The sequence below is a fragment of the Schistocerca serialis genome, chromosome 8, assembly GCF_023864345.2.
Source record: "Schistocerca serialis cubense isolate TAMUIC-IGC-003099 chromosome 8, iqSchSeri2.2, whole genome shotgun sequence".
NCBI lineage: Eukaryota > Metazoa > Arthropoda > Insecta > Orthoptera > Acrididae > Schistocerca > Schistocerca serialis.
This window is the reverse complement of record NC_064645.1, coordinates 302231534-302249070: the sequence shown is the minus strand read 5'-3', so window position 1 is coordinate 302249070 and position 17537 is coordinate 302231534.

Below are 17537 nucleotides of genomic sequence, written 5' to 3'. Positions count from 1 at the left end.
ACGTAACAAGACCAACAGTTAAAATAGTCAGCATGACTTCTAAGTAACAAAGCACGCCATACACTTCTCCATACCAAACGACATCCACAGGTCATTTTAAATATAAAAACAGAAACAAAAACACATGTGGCACAGATACAAAACAAGACAGGTCGGGAATAGTCAGATACAGCTATGGTAAGTGTAAATTGAGGGGTATATACCACTATTTGACCGCAATATGTAGGTAAAAGTAGTATTAAAAATAAAAATTCCATTCAGGCCTTTCGATAATATCCCTGTGCTGCAGATGACATGGTAAATTAATTTTTGGACACCCACAATGCAAATTAAAGGTAAAACTACGTATGTAATTTAAATAGCAAGAGAATCTTATCTAACATTTTCTTAATCTACATAAAATTTTCCCGTATACATTTCAGAAAAAAATTGAAAAGAACACTGAAGCTGACGCAACTGTGGTGAAGCGTGTTTGAGTGTTAAAAGTAATAAAAAATTATCTTCCTGCGAAGATGTAGACCCGCTCGAATACACTACGAAAAAAAAAGTGTTAGCATAAGGTTCATTACAGATCAGTCGCGTGAGAAAGGCTTTGAGATTAAGACAACCAGCGTGATGACACTCAATTCGTCTATGCAGAGCTGAAGCAAGAAATAGTTTGTCTTCAGTCATTGTAAGAAATCACAGACAGCCTGCTGACTTTTAAATGTGCACATCTTACTTACCTCTTCATAACGTTCGCTTGTCTGGTAAGATACCTTGACGCTGTTGTAGCAATGGCGAAGAACCGAGATTCACGGGGCACTTTAAACCCGGATACTGAGTGCAGAATCTGTGGCACACTCCGGTCTACGTCTATATCTGTCACTCACCTCAAGCATTACTAACATATATATAAACACATAACTCACTATGTTGCTGCGTGATTCATCAAAACAGTTTCTCTATTTAACCTTGCTCCAACTCGCTGTTGACGCATGGGTGCCTCCGTTTAGCACGAGCATGTATGTGCCTACAGATGGCCATGTTGGCACACTTATCTTTCTTGTCAGCCACATCCAGTCATACTTAACTTGTTAGGTTTTCTAAAAATTAATCATTCCGACGTGTCGTAATAGGTGACAGTTATACATGAACTGACTCGCTGTACATATTTCACATAAGAAATCAACGTTGACGGCTTTGTTTCGTCAGATTCGCCCCCATCCTCTAACAACCATAGCCATATATACTGGATGCATCAAGAGCAGTCTTCACGAAATTCATCTCTTGACGTTATTTTGCAATGACCGAAATAAAGTAGTGTAGCCTTTTCGCCATTGGTCTTTGAGACGGTATGGTATGTGACGATACAATAATGGCGAGACCTATCTGAAAGACACGTAGAGCGTTTTGCCCTTTAAGCTTGAGACTGTAGCGTTGGCAGTACTACAGGTCGATTTAGCACCAAACAACTTCCAAAAAAAGTCATTATCTATACACTGTTGTTGAACGATGCGCAGACGGAGACTAATGAGCAAAGAAAAAGGATAAAATCGTGTTGGAGAACTTGTGAGTAAAACCCTGCACCAATACGTATATCAATGAATATATCTACGTATATGAGCAACAATAATTATTTCGTGGTTAGAAGTTTAAGGAAGAGTCAGTTTTATAATTTTCGTCTGTTTGCATAATGTGCGATAGATATCAATAATTATTATTGATTTAACTCACTGTTATTACCCACCTGGGACAGAGAATCACTAAGTTGACTTCAGTGCGCAGTGTCCTGGAGAGCATTGATGGGTTACGGTATACTGATAATTTTTACTTTATGGCCCGTCTGACTACGACTGAATGAAACACAATTTTCGTGCGAACTCGTATCGCCTTTATTCTCTGCAAGGCATCTTCAGTGGCAGGTGGCGTTGGCGATTTTCTACATATTACGCTCCTGTTCTATTTTTGGTATCGTTCCTCTTCTTATAAATATCGCTTGCGGTATTTTTCCACATTTCACAGCACTAGAAACTGAAGACTTGGTTTGAAGCAATGTTTAGGTTTGTGTTACCCACTGTCATATATGTTGGAGATACTGATGCGTTATTCACATCTGCAAAGGTTAAGGACGGCGATGCGCCCATCTTCGTCGCTACCCGTACAATTACACGTGCATCACTTCCTGCCGTCCCAGAAGCTGCCTTATGTGCGCGTCATTCCTGCTTCCCATCTTTTTATGTTTCCCGTCCATCCTTAGTTGCTCCTATATTCCTGGAGATGTGGTCCATTTATGCAAGTAAATGAAAATCATTCTGCTTTGTGCTGTACGTGTTTCACTTCTTTTTATTTATGAAGCATCTTCAGAGGAGTACATTTGTTTGAGGTATAGTTGGTGATCATTAATAAAGAGGAGAAACGGCAGGGAAGGATTCATGATTGGAAATTGAATCAAAAATGTCTTATCAACATGTGTTCGGAAATGCATCATTGCCACGGTTATGACGCTGATGAATGACAATTCCTCTGACCACGCGTTCCTTGCGTGTTGTAGGCTGTTTGGTTGACGCAGCAGAATGGTTTGGTATTCATGTCGGGAACAAGCAGAGATGGTATTTGTGTGCCGCCAAACAGACAGAAACGGTCGAGAGGCATCACGGCTATACCAAAGCAAGTATCCTCACAGATACCAACATCACAGAACAGTTCAAGCCCTTTTTGGGCGTTTGTGTGATCACGGGACCTTTCAGAGAGACGAACGTGCAGGCAGGCGGCGGACTGTGCGTATACCAGATCTGGAGGACCGCGTTCTACTGCACAGGTTCCAGGCAAGTGGCCCGCCAACATTTTGTAAGCCATGCATGACACTGCATCCAAAGGAGGTCACTTTGAACATCTGATGTGAAGGGGATGCGATGAACTCGCAGATGACTGTATGACATGCAGGACGTTTTGCATTGCTAGTGTGATTCCTTCGATTGTTGTTAGCAAGGTCTTCATAAAAGTCTTGCGTAAGTTAGGGCATGTGTAGATATGGAAGCAATATGTGACTCCATTTTGGAACGGCATAATATCTGCAGGCGAGAGGTATATAAAGTGTTGAGCCATTGACACTCACTCCACCTCATATTAAAACCACTTCGAAGATCTCTTGTAATATTTACGGCAGTAACCAGTAATATAGCTACTGGTGCACTTTAGATAGACTGTTAATTTCTGACATGAGTCATTATGAAACCTGTTGTCCCTTCTCCAGTTACGAAGAACACGGTTAAGTTTGTTCCTTAAGCGTCTGTTCAATTTCCATCATATTCAGTGCATTTTGCATCTTGAGAGCACAAATAACATTTTTCATAATTAAATTATTTCACTTTAACGAGCACAAGCAGAAGAGTGAATAGGGGAGAAACGTCAAAACAGTAAGATAATCAAAAGCAGTCTGTTAGTTGACAAACATAACTGGTATATAATTGTCAGACAGAATCCTCCAGCTCATATACAAACACAAGAATGCATGCAAACGTTTTAAGCAAGCGGGAAATAGTACAAAGCAGATTAGTTGGTAAGATTCTTACTTAATAATTGTTTGGTGGTGACGGACACACTTCTCCAGTCGGTTATGAACTTCACGACAAGCAGTCGTTTCAGAAGAGTGCTCAGGTCGCTCTGACAGCACTTTGGCGAGATTTACAATTTTGCTGCTGAGCAGTGTGAGCTGCATACGTAGCTGCGCAATGAGGCTGACGTTCAACGAGTCGAGCACCATGGTCATCACCACGGTGTGCAGGCACGTTACCATGCAGAAGACCCACGCGGCGGCAAAGCCCAACGGCTGCATCGCGTCAAAGGGCAGAGCCAGCACGTAGGGCAGACCCTCAGCACACACGGGAGAGACCAGGAAGTAGGCGCAGGCGCCCACGCCAAACCAGATGTAGGCCAGCGTGAAGCGCCGCACCACGCGGCACTGCGCCCGTAACAGGGGGATGTCGTCCCACGTCAAGAACTCGGCGAAGTCGTGACCCACCTGAGGGAAGAGAAATGAGTCACTGAGAACCCTGTAAAGACTTGATCATAGATGCTGCTACGTGGAATGATGAGACTTCTCAGAAGCAAATACTGACACTTAATAGCGAAACTAAATTCCCTAATTGAATCTGTGATCAGTATACATTTTTGCGAATAATGCCATCTACATCGCATAATGTACATGGTGGAAATTATTGAACTATGTGAAAAAATAAAAAAAAAACGTATTTAGTTACAACTGCGGCGTGCACAAGCTTCATTCAACATGTAAAAGTTACTAAAGATATTCGGATTTAGCTTATGACATGTTCGATATGTATTCCATTATTGACGATGGTGTGGTGCAGACGAATAGCGAAATTCTGCATGACCCGCTGAAGTGTCGGAACATCGATGCTGTCGATAATCTCCTAAAGAAATGGTTTCAACTAAGCATTGGTTTTGGGATTATTACTGAGCATCTTATCTTTAATATAGCCCCACAAAAAGGAGTCGCATCTCTTCAAATCCGGAGAATATTGCGGCCAATCAAGCTCCGTGAGAGCGGACTCTGGGTACCCTGGAGCCAGAATGTGATTCCGGAAGTGCTCCTCCACGACATGAAACACTCTCCTGTTTTGATGGAGTCGAGCTCCGTCTTGCATGAACCACATCTTGTCGGGGTCACGTTGGATAATGGGAATGAAACCATGCTTCCGAACCTTCACGTGCCGTTCGGTAGTCACCGTGCCATCAAGGTATATCGCACCGATTATCCCGTGACTGGACACTGCACACCATGCAGTAACCTGTTGAGGGTGAAGAGAACTCTCGATCACGAAATGCGGATTTTCAGTCCCTCAAATGTGTCAATTATGATTACTGACGAACCCGTCGGAATAAACGTCGCCTTCATCACTAAGCCAAACCATGCATGCGCATGCTAATTGTCATCACGCCCCGCGGCAACCGTGCAGTTCGAAAGTCCTAACGCAAACCGTTCAGAAGTTATGACGATTTTATTTCATACAATCCAGTAGTTCTCACCCTGGATTTATTTCCCTCATTAGATCAAATCTAAGAAATTGTAACAGAACGGTGTATAGATTTTATTGCGTCTGACATCGAATTGTTTCAAAAGTTGTAACTTTTATTCTGGTAAAGGTAGTAGTTGAAACGAACTTATAAATAAATAAGTGTATTAAGTGATCTAGGCAGCTTTTTGCTGATATCAATATCAAAGTGGTTAGAGGATGAGCAATGGGTCAGTTGGACTAGAATATCTATACGTTTTGGAGAATAGGTAGGTGGTTTTGAAGCATCCCTAAATCAAATTCACCACAAACGAATTCGCACTACAGTGTTCCTTAAGAACTGCTTTACCTTGCTAGGTTAGAAACATGAATTAATAATGACTGAAAATATTGATAAGATACCATAGTCATTCTTATCCTTTTAAAAGAAGTAGCAACATTATGTACGAAAGACATCTGACGAACCATACGCACCGATACCTACTATTCACAGAATAAGGCATGAAAAAGTCCGCCCGTCTGGCGCTGGATTGTGCTCGTATTTAGGGCTGAAAATTCATTTCATATTCGTCTATTTCGAAGGAAATTAAGCGTCCCTCCGGAAATTACGAGTCCCTTCCTTCTGAAAAGATCTACAACATGCACTCCTTCATTTGATGACGGAGAGTCACTGAAAATTGTGCAAAGTCGTCGCTTAAATCAATATTTCTACCGGCCATCAGTTATTATCACTGGTGTGATACACAGACGATAGCCATAGTTTTCTGGTAATTAACTGGTGATAACATTATTCACCATCACGAATAATTTTGAAGAAATTTTGAACATAGCTTGGACACAAAATCATGCTACGTCACAGATGCTGTTCTTAGATCTCAATGCGAATTTTTCTGTTAACTTCTGTAAAGTATACTTGTAGATTTAAGAGCAATAGGATGATCTCTACTACCCATCTATCGCTCCCAGTTATCCAACAAGAAATGTAGGTCGTAGCAGTAGTATGGAAATCAGAAAAATCTATGTAGGTTTCATATTCCTCTATTTCGGAAGTATGGTAAGGGTCCCAGTAGAAATTAGGTGCCCCTCTCTCTCCGAAGAAATCCACAAGTTACACTCATCCATTTAATGATGGAGTGTGACTGAAAGCGGTATATAATACGGATTTAAAATAGTGTTTCTTCAGTCTTTTCCATTATTTTGAGAAGCATCTTTATTCCTCTCTGATGAAGCACACATCAATATTTTTATTCAAAGAAATCTACCATTTTTTTAGATGGGCCGTATATCTTGTCTGAATCGATTTACGTATTGGGTAAAAAACTAGATAGCAAAATGAGCTAGTTCACGCCATAATAAAGTATTAATAACATATTTGGTGTAAGAATTTGTTGGTACTACTTGTCAATAATATTTTACAAGCTGTGAACAATGTTGTTATTTGTAATTTGCAGTTAACGGTTAATCGGGCGAGTAGCTAAATCAGAATTACGATGGAAGGAAAATATATTAACTTACTACAGTTTATAATAACAAAGACGCATTGCAGTGGCAAATCACATGAAAAACTAAAACATATTACGTGCTCTATTAAATTCAGCCTAATTCAATTACCTTCCCAGGAAAGGTGTAATTCCCGGGGAGAGAGTGCAAATTATAGCATCTCAGTGGAATTTTCACTACTGATAGCAGAAGTAGCACCGACATAGCAATCGTTCAGTGTATGCCATGTCAGTAAAATCAAGTCACATTAGAAAGCATGAATAGTTACGCTGAAAGAGGATATCCATGTTAGTTACTTAAGTGCCGAAGAAAGAGCAGCATTTAGCGAGCTATGCACCAAATAAAGTGCAGTTTTTCTGTTTCTGGGAGAAAATCTAGCTTTTACAGAGAGCATTAGTTACTAGATGAGGCAGGTCTGGATTTGCTACTTAGCACTACTGAATACCTCAAACACAAAAAGAAGTACTGCAGGAAGAGATACAAAAAAAAGCTAAAGGGTGATATCATAGTACCAAGTGAAAGTGGATGGAAGTTTCCACTGATATCAAGGATGCCAGTCGAAAGCGAAAATGGGGTGCAGTCGCTGACTATAGATGAATAAGTGATATGTACCTAAATTCAGTTTCTCCACGGACAAAATACTTTACGGTCTAGGAAACACAAAACACTTCTTGGCCCTCGATTTAGCAAACAGTGAATGTTAGGTTTTATTGGGAGGAGAGAATCGAGAAAAGACAACTTTCATTACACCTTATGGACATTACGAATGCAAACGGATGCCCATAGTCTTTAAAACATCGCCAGGTACGCTTGAGAAAATGATTTGGCTACAAGGTGACAAACTGTTCATGTACTTCGATGACGTACTTATATTAGGCACCTAGTTGGACGAAGGTACTGTGTAGCTAACGGAAGTTTTTGAAAGGATTAGATTCCACAATCTAAAACTGAAGATTTATAGATGTGAATTTTTGAGAAAAGAAGTGTGCTACTTTCGTCGTATCCAGCCAGCGCAGGGTAAGTCCCACAAGTCCCACAAAAGGTCAGTCCCACAAAAGGTCGGAGTGCTAGAAGCTCATCAATGGCCTAAATGAACAAAGCAAGTGCAAGCTTATCTAAATCTTGTTAGATCCTACTGGCACTTCTTAACTAGTTTCAGCAAAATTGCCAAGCCCAGGAAGAAAAGACCTTATAATGAATATTGAATGGTTTTCAACTCCAAAAAGAGAAACTAAAAAAATGAAGACTAGTGGTTAACATCCCATCAACAATGATGTCATTAATGATGGAAAACGAGCTCAGAATAATGAACGATTTTAATGGAAATCGTCCATGTTCTTTCAAAGGAACCATCCTAGCATTTGTCTTAAGTGACTTAGGAAAAACCTTAAGTAGGATTTGAACCATTGTCTGTTGAATGCGAGTTCAATGTGCTAACCCCTATGTTATCTTGCTCAGTGAGCGGCTAACTGATCAGTGCACCATTACCGCATTGATCACTATACAGCATAAAATGGGTTCAAATGGCTCTAAGCACTATGGGACTTAACATCTGAGGTCATCAGTCCCTTAGACTTAGAACTACGTAAACCTAACTAACCTAAGGACATCACACATATCCACGCCCGAGGCAGGATAGCTTCGAACCTGCGACCGTAGCAGCAGCGCGGTTCCGGATTGAAACGCCTAGAACCGTTCGACCACAGCGGTCGGCAAGTAGACTAGTCTCTCAGTGCTGTCACTGTACAATCCTGTCCGTAGTGTTATTGCTTTCCAGAATCTAATGACGGTTGTTTTCAATGAAATGTCCGATATAATGAAACGCTCGGGGATTTGGAATGAATATTGTCGGTAGTACTACTCCGGCACTGTTTGCTGCTGTGTGATGCATTGCAGTTGTTTACATAGCGCGTCTTAAGCTAATGTGGTGCCTGGGTTGTCAACCAAGCTGCGGTGAAAAAAAATTTACTAACCCTTGTCAAGTGTTACTAATATAATGTAACCTTAAGGGTTGTAAATGGTACCTCATTGTGACAGTTCGTGAGTTCCATGGTGTAGGAGGCGTGTTCACAAATTGTAAAAAATACTTTGATTACTAGTTCATTGTTAGTAGAAAATCGTGGCTGATGTACTGAGTTGTCTAAATAATTATTATAGTCTTATGGTTTCCTCTGGTCAAGCAATTTCAAGCAATTTTAACGGTGTAAACAGTCATAATGCTTTTGCAGGCCTTTCGTTAAGTAATTTCAACTACACTAAAATTTCAAAAGAAAGTAGTTCTACTTAGTTGCGAGCTACTGTGACTTATGTAATTGAAATTTATTTGCTAAATATCGATTTGAACATATAATCCATAGAGGGTATACCCTAAAAGAAATTTTGTTTTCAATGATTTAATTATGTACAATCACTGGTGAATGTTTAGATTGAATAAAAATTTGAAAGTGTCTGTCAGCCTTTCTAACACCCCAGATTACGGTTCCTTGTGTTCTGTTTCACATGGACTATGGCGACGGTGAGAGACCCTTCATGCTTGTGGAGAGGTGAGCTCTTGCTCGAAATTAGAAATACAGGTGTGGATCCACAAGAAACGATGGATGAATTAGTGCAGGAGCTACGACAAAATACTACGAAAGCTATAGCTATCAAGTTTCACAAAGACGAGGTAGGCCAGGCCTTCGAACCATTGTGCGTTGCGTTTCAGGATTTTGAAGTACGTAATGAGTTCTTTCACGAAACGAAACCTACTATTGGCCAACTTAGGCGATTACAAACATGTTTTAAACATTATAAAGATAGTTTAGCGGATTTGGCGGATGTGCTGGGCAATGACGTTTCTACATTGTAACTACGATAGCAATTGCTAACAGTGGTAAGTGTGTTTGACAGTTCTTCAATATAAAAAACTGAAATCGAAAACATGTTGAAAAATCAGCTCGAAGTGATAAACAATTTTATTGAGTTGCCTAATCCGGTGCAGGAGTGAAGTCTGAGGTGTAAAAATTTCTCTGGGACACTATTATCGGAATAGTTGAATTTATAGAATTATTAGTGGATGTCCATGAACTGGGACATGTATAGCCCTGACGAAAACAGAATTGTTACCGATATTATCTGTAAATTTGGAACGTACCTTGAGAGTGTGAATATTAGAAGTATTAGAATACAATATTTATCATGGAACTGGTGAGGGTGCAAAGGACATTTCTAATAATGTGAAACCCTCACAGGCCTTTGAAGAGTTCGTATATGCACGATCTGGAAAGGAACAGGGATGGAATGAAAATCCATTGACGCGAACGTAGCTAGAATTCACAAAACAGTAAAAACATTATTCCTCCAGTACACGGCAACAAAAATAATTCTACAGATTTCGGATCATATTAAATCACAACATAGAGGGTTGCTCTCTGTGCGACACATCACACATTTCTGCAACTTAGCAACACAGTTCGCCAAATACAAGCTATACCATATGTAGATGAAACCAGACAAAGGAATATGGGTAACCTACTACTCCTACTGCGGTACATTGTTTTACCAGATACTTAAGACCAAATTATTAAAGAGTAGTGGAACAGAAATTACGCTGTTATACGAAAAACTCAAGTAGAGGTGTTGGGGTTGTGGTGAAACGGAACATGTAACACTTAACAGTGGACATAATAAAAGGAGGCAGAGTACGGATTGGCTGTGGCAAACGAGGGTCATTGTCAGTATTATGGAACGTGTCCCTAAAATGAAGTTCATATAGGGAACTACTAACAGAGAACAAAGGAATGTGCATTTTGTATGTTGTGCTATTAATGAGAAGCCTGTTTGTGCTTTATTTGTTGCAGGAAGTGCGATAAACAATGAGGAAACACAGTGGTTTATGACACATAGTACATATTCTAAGTGACCTATTAAGAGTAAACGGCAATCAATTAATCTGTTACCGGTGTAATGGGATGTGTAATGGCTAAAATTAGATCGGACCATAAACATGGAAAAGTGAGAAACATTAAGGGTCTCGCAATTTGGTGCACCTTAGGCTCTCACGTTATTAGTTAGGTCGGGTTTACTGCATATTGAGCGACCAATAGATTTTGGTTCAGGTTTAAGATTATAAAATCACCTGTCTATGTAATAGGGAAAAAGGAATCGAGGTCCTTAGTAAAATGGAGAAACGTTACAAACAGGCTGGTAGTATGGCGTGTCAGAAACAAGATCCGTTTTCACATTTACAAAGATACGTTAAACGTAAAGTTGTGATCAGTTTCAGGATATAATCGCAGCTAAATTGGGTGTGAAATCATTGATGCAAAATCATTTAACTCACAGACAAAACCCCGATATGAAAAACACCTTATAGGTTGGCACCGAAAAGTATGAAAATACTAGAACAACTATTTCAGGAACTGTTGGAGTTAGATGTGATTAGATCGTCCAAATCACCTCTGCACCACCTATAATCATAGTGCCAAAGCCTAAAGGCGAAAGCAGAAAAGTGGTGCATTATAGAGAATTAAACAAAAAAGTAATATAGTTCTTTCAGTTCCTCTTCCGGATTTACGTTCCAGCTTTGGACTGTTAAACGACGCTACAGTATTCACTAATCAGGAGTACAATCAAATTCCGTGAAAAGAGAAAAACAAATCCCTTACGGCATTTGCTACTGATTGGAATCTATACAGATTCAAGAGAGTACCATTTAGTTTATCTACAGGGGCTACACCGCTTTCGAAGTTGATGGACCTCATACTTCAAGATATTAAATTAAGCAATGTGTATAATTACTTGGATGATTTGGTTATTTACAGTGCTGATTTTCAGGTGCATTTGCTAAATTCGAAAGAAGTATTTTTACGTTTACGAAAAATGAGGCTCACCTTAAATGCCGACAAAATGCGTGATTTACCACGCCATCCCTGGGTCATGTAGTCCCCCCCGAGTATATAATTATACACTTGGAAAAAATGAGAACAGTCCTAGACTTTACTTCTCCCAGGACTATTAAAGGAATGGCTAGTTTCGTCGGAATGGCGACATTTTTCCGAAAATTTATTCATCTATATCTACATTTATATGGTACTCTGCAAATCGCTGTTAAGTTTTTGGCAAAGGGTTCATCGAAACACATTCACAATAATTCTCTATCATTCGACTCTCGAACGGCACGCGGTAAAAACGAATACCTATATCTCTCAGTGCGTGTTCTAATTTCCCTTATTTCATTATGATGACGGTTTGCCCTTACGTAGGTTGCCATCAACAAAGTATTTTCACATTAGAAGGAGATAGTTGGGACTGAAATTTAGTGAGAAGATCACACCACAACCAGAAGCGCCTTTGTTTTAGTGGTGTCCAACCCACATCCTGTATCATGTCCGTGACATCCTTTCACGTATTTCTCGATAATGCAGAATGTCCTGCCCTTCTTTGAACTTCTTCGATATACTCCGTTGGCCATATATGCTAAGGATTCCACACCGCGCTGCAGTAGTCCAAAAGTATGTGTTCTGGCAATAAGACGCACTCTTTTGTTCGCGTTCCCTCTAACACTTTTTATGTTTTATTCGTGATTAAAGTTGTTCATAATTGTAATTCGTAGGTATTTAGTTGAATTTACGGCCTTTATATATTTATTGCGTAACCGAAGTTTGATTCTTTTTAGTACTCACGCAAATGACCTCATGCTTTTTATTATTTAGGGTCAATTGCCCATTTCGCACAATACAGATATCATATCTAAAACGTTTTGTAATTGGTTTTGATTTTCTGATGACATACGGCAGCATCATCTGCAAACACCCTAAGACTGCTCCTTAGATTGTCTCCTAAATCGTTTATAAAGTGAAGGGATACTACCTTGGGGAACGCCAGAAGTCACTTCCGTTTTATTCTATTACTTTCAGCCAACTGTTGCAAACTGTGACCTCTCTGACAGGATACCATGGGTCCAGCCACATAACTGAGACGATATTCCATAAGGACGCAAACTGATTACAAATCGCTTGTGTGGTAGGGTGTCAAAAGCCTTCTAGAAATCTAGAAATACGGAAACAACTTTAAATACCTTGACAATAATACTCGACGCTTCGTGTAAGTAAAGAGCCAGTTGTGTTTAGTAAGAACGATGTTTTCTAATGCCGTGTTGACTGAGTGTCAATACACCGTTCTCTTCGACGTAGTTCGTGATGTTCGAACACAATACAGATTCCAAAATCCTTCTGCATATCGACGTTAATGATATGGGCTTGTATTTCTTGAGTATTGGTGTGATTTGTGCGACTTTCCAGTCTTTGAGTGCGGATCTCATGTCGAGCGAACGCTTATATGATTGATGAGTATGGAGCTACTGCATCAGCATACGCTGAAAGAAACGTAATTAGTGTTAGTATGTGCCTGAAGCATTGCTTTTATTAAGTGATTTAAGTTACTTCATTTGTGGGAGGATATCCAAATTACTCAAATTGGCAGCTGTTCTTCTTTGGAATTCTGGTATATTCACTTCGTCTTTCTTGGTGAAGGAATTCCAGAATGTTTAATAACTCTGCTATAGCGCAGAGAAGGCTTTCCGATAGCATACTTTACATACGACCAGCATTTCTTTACATTTTCTGCAAGGTTTAGAGTCAAAGTTTCTTTGTGGAAACTATTATACGAGAGCACCTCGCATTGAAGTCATCGCGGAAATTCGAACTTTTGTAAAAGACCGCCAATTTATGATATTTAGCGTTCACTTGAATTTGGCATGCTTTTTTGTAGTTTCTGTCACAGTGTACTGATCTGTTTTGTGTACCATGAGGGGTCAGCTCCGTTCTTTGTTAATTGATTTGGTATAAATATCTCAGTTGCTGCAGATACTGTTGCTTTGTGTTCAAGCCACATCTGTTCTACACTTACACTGTTAATTTGTAAATAGTCTCTCACGAAGGCTTCAAGTGTATTTTTAAATAGTTCCATGAACCACCAGTTGAGGGTGTTGAAGACAAGAAATAAGAGAGAACATTATATGGCACAACCTGGACAGTGATATAAAGCACATTACTGACATTTGTAAGAGATGTGCAGAAAGCAAGAGTGCTTACAACACTAAGATCGGACTGCTTACCTCTAATCCTGTGGAAACAGTACGGGTTAAGGTGTGTACTGATTTTGTGGGACAACTACCGTGGTCCAAAGAGGGTAGGCCCTAATACCTGCATGTTAGTTTGCGTAGATGCCTTCTCCCGATTTACGTGGTTCCTTCAAAGCAAGGAAGATAAACCAAGGTACATTATATATGTTTAAGATCTTTTGTTTGGGACTAGGGATAAGCCGTAACACTACACCCCCTACTATCCAAATCCATCCTATGTGGACCGAGTTAACAGGGATTTGCGTTCAGTTTTACTCGCTTGGCATATTCCCAACCAAACCATAAGACTAATCTCTAACGGCTACGCATGAGTTTCGTCGGGTCACACCTACCGATCTGGTTTTCTCATTTAAAAATTTTACTTCACCTCGTAACCTGTGGTGTGTTGAGGGATTGTTGCCTATCAAAGTTTCGCCAGAGCAGTTGGTTGTCCAGTGGAGGGAAGCAGGCAATAATATCAGAAAGCTCATAGGCATAGGCTAATCTTTACAAAATTGGCGATAAAGTTATGGTGCAGAATCAGGGGCGGTTAGGAAGGATATTGATACGGTCACCTAAAACCTACCATCATTGTTTCACAGGCCTTGGAAGATTGTGGAGTTCATTGCACCTATCACTTTGTTACTCTATGATGCTGGAAGTAAAGGGACCCTACAAGCTCATCTGTTCCAAGTAAACCCAGTAGATAAAGGCACAGGACCCTTACATAAGGACCCTCGATGTGAGTAGTTCATGGGGAGGTGGACGTCCTAGGACTGCAAGGGAGGATTGGGTGTAGGTACTACTGAGAACCACATTTGTGATGGCCAGCGTCTTTGAAGCTCGACAGCGGCGCCATACTGGGCTAAAGACGTAGAGAGGTCGTTAGTGTGAGTTGGACGTGGAGACGGGTTGTTTCCTCGTGTGCAACTCAGTATGGATGTGAATTTGTCTGGTTAAATGCACTGTGATAAAACGTTTTGTGCAGGAGACGAATTTGTGACTGGCCGAATCAAACCAGTCAGAAGACCGACTACTCAAAAAAACACTAAAAATGTTAGCATTCAGTCGCCAAATCTGAAACAGGAATTTAAGAAATTACATTACTCTTCCAGCAATCCGATGTTCATCAATTCCTTGTTTTAAAATGCATTTAGTTTGAAACTTTCGTACTCTCCATTGTATATTATATTATTCAAAATGTTATTTTGTAAAACCTTAATATTTCGGACAACAGTGATGCGGACTTTAAACCTGAGTTATTAGTCATAGTTTCTGATCATTAACTTTCAATGCAACGTGCTTGTATGCTGAAATTTTGGCTGTGAAACTATTCTCGAAATTCTGGAACTCAGAGTGTGATGCCCTGAAGATATTAAAATTCAGTAGATTAAACTAATCGACTCTACTTGGAACATAGGGCGAAATGAGTACATGCTCTGTCCCCTAACACATGCAAAATGAAGAGCTAATCGTGATGCTGAAATTAAAAATATTGTCACGTAGAAGGTGTAATAGGATGAGTGGCGAACACTCACTTCACTTAACGAAGGTTTATTCAGCACTTCCAAATACAAGAGCGCTGAGCGAACTGCCTCCTGCCAGAACACATACAGTATATATACAGCTACAAAGCAATCCAGTACAATGATTCCTGACATTTGTGGATACTTATAGAATTTACTCGAACTGAATATAGAAATTAAAGTTATACAGTCCAGGTGAGATTTGAACTCACGACCATCCATGCAACAGTTTATTATCATAACCACTACACCACGGTGCTACTGAGGTTCTTTTGCGACAATATTGCCCGACCGACGGAAGATCTGCTATGCTATGCTGCACTACCTGAAATTTAATCTGTATGTAAATTGAAGGAAATAAAATTTAAACGTGTGCATTTGAATCTGCACCTGAAATGAACCACGCTACTGAGTAACTCGAGTGCGCTTATGTGTACAAGAAGGTTTCGAAAGATAAACGGGAGGTGTGGAGTCCTAAAGTGCTGTGAATTAAAATTTTACCTCTCTATGCGTCCAGTATTGAAAGTAGAAGAAAAAATTAATGGTTGATGAGCTCAATTTACATTATATGTTCCAGGTGCATGCCTCTATATGCAAGGGTGTCAGTTACGACCACGTCGAGTCGAGCATGGTAATACAGTAACACAGACGCATTCTTAGAAAGGTTTGTATACAAAATATATTTACATTATCAGAAGGAGGGGGACAAGACCACAACTTCGTGAACACATATGTGACGAGAAAACACCAGCAACATTTTTATTTACACTTAGGTGACAAAAGTCATGGGATACAGCCTAATATGGTGTCTAACCTCCATATGCCTAGAGTAGTGCAGTGACTCTACGTGGAATGGACCCAACAAGTCGTTGGAAGCCCCATCAAAATATGTGAGCCATGCTGCCTCTACAGCTGTAAATTATTGTGAAAGTGTTGCTGGGGCAGTATTTTATGCTCGAACTGATCTCTTTATCACGTCCCCTAAATGTTCGACGAGACTGAAGTCTGGTGATCTGGGGGGCCGAATCATTCGCTTCCAATGTCGAGAGTGTTCTTCAAAACAGTCGCGAACAATTGGTACCCAGTAACATGGTGCATGTATTCCATAAAAATTCCATCGTTGTTTGGGAACATGAAGTTCAAGAACATCTGCAAATGGTCTCCAAGTGGCCGAACATAATTAGCTCCAATCAACGACCGGTTCAACTGGACCAAAGGACCCAGTCTATTCCATATGAACATGTTGTTGTTGTTGGGGTCTTTAGTCCTGAGACTGGTTTGATGCAGCTCTCCATGCTAATCTATCCTGTGCAAGCTTCTTCATCTCCCAGTACCTACTGCAACCTACATCCTTCTGAATCTGCTTAGTGTATTCATCTCTTGGTCTCCCTCTACGAATTTTACCCTCCACGCTGCCCTCCAATACTAAATTGGTGATCCCTTGATGCCTCAGGACATGTCCTACCAAACGATCCCTTCTTCTAGTCAAGTTGTGCCACAAACTTCTCTTCTCCCCAATCCTATTCAATACCTCCTCATTAGTTACGTGATCTACCCACCTAATCTCAACATTCTTCTGTAGCACCACATTTCGAAAGCTTCTATTCTTTTCTTGTCCAAACTATTTATTGTCCAAGTTTCACTTCCATACGTGGCTACACTCCATACAAATACTTTCAGGAACGACTTCCTGACACTTAAATCTATACTCGATGTTAACAAATTTCTCTTCTTCAGAAACACTTTCCTTGCCATTGCCGGTCTACATTTTATATCCTCTCTACTTCGACCATCATCAGTTATTTTGCTCCCCAAATAGCAAAAATCCTTTACTACTTTAAGTGTCTCATTTCCTAATCTAATTCCCTCAGCATCACCCGACTTAGTTCGACTACATTCCATTATCCTCGTTTTGCTTTTGTTGATGTTCATCTTATATCCTCCTTTCAAGACATTGTCCATTCCGTTCAACTGCTCTTCCGAGTCCTTTGCTGTCTCTGACAGAATTACAATGTCATCGGCGAACCTCAAAGTTTTTATTTCTTCTCCATAGATTTTAATACCTACTCCAAATTTTTCTTTTGTTTCCCTTACTGCTTGCTCAATATACAGATTGAATAAAATCGGGGACAGGCTACAACCCTGTCTCACTCCCATCCCAACCACTGCTTTCCTTTCATGCCCCTCGACTCTTATGACTGCCATCTGGTTTCTGTACAAATTGTAAATAGCCTATCGCTCCCTGTATTTTACCCCTGCCGCCTTTAGAATTTCAAAGAGAGTATTCCAGTCAACATTGTCAAAAGCTTACTCTAAGTCTACAAATGCTAGAAACGTAGGTTTGCCTTTCCTTAATCTTTCTTCTAAGATAAGTCATAAGGTCAGTATTGC